We start from the raw sequence: 515 nt of genomic DNA, 5'->3' as shown, positions 1-515 counted from the left end.
AGGACAACGCGCTGTAGGGAGAGCTGCTCTGGGATCTAGTCAAACAGTCCGGACAACCAGACCTGACACAGAGACCCCGAACCAAGGAGCTGGGCGTGAGTGACCGGGGTGGGGCCCACAAGGACCCAGACCGAGGCTTCTAGAACCGCAACCCCAAAGCCTGGAGGAGGAGATGGGGGCTGCAGCCTCATCCCCCCATCTAGGGAGGGGACGCTTGCACATGACCACGCTGACCACCCTCCCCCGTGGCTGCTGAGCCAGGCCCGGAGGAGACCGTTAACAACAGTGGGTACCGTTCCCACTGGCCGGGACGCCAATGTGGGAGCTGAGGCTGCGGGCGTAGGAGTCACAACCTTTGCGGTCAGGTAGGCCGGTCTCTTCTGTGATGTGCCGTCAACAGGAGGCAGAGACCACAGGTGGTGGGTGGCCACCGCCCTGGACAGGAACAGACCCCCCGGCCTTTCACACTGCCGTGCTCCTGCCAGCACGATTACGTTTCTTCCCAGGGTTTCACG

Source organism: Pteropus vampyrus, unplaced genomic scaffold (genome assembly GCF_000151845.1).
Source record: "Pteropus vampyrus isolate Shadow unplaced genomic scaffold, Pvam_2.0 Scaffold2860, whole genome shotgun sequence".
Taxonomy (NCBI): Eukaryota; Metazoa; Chordata; class Mammalia; order Chiroptera; family Pteropodidae; genus Pteropus; species Pteropus vampyrus.
Note: the sequence above shows the minus strand (reverse complement) of the source record.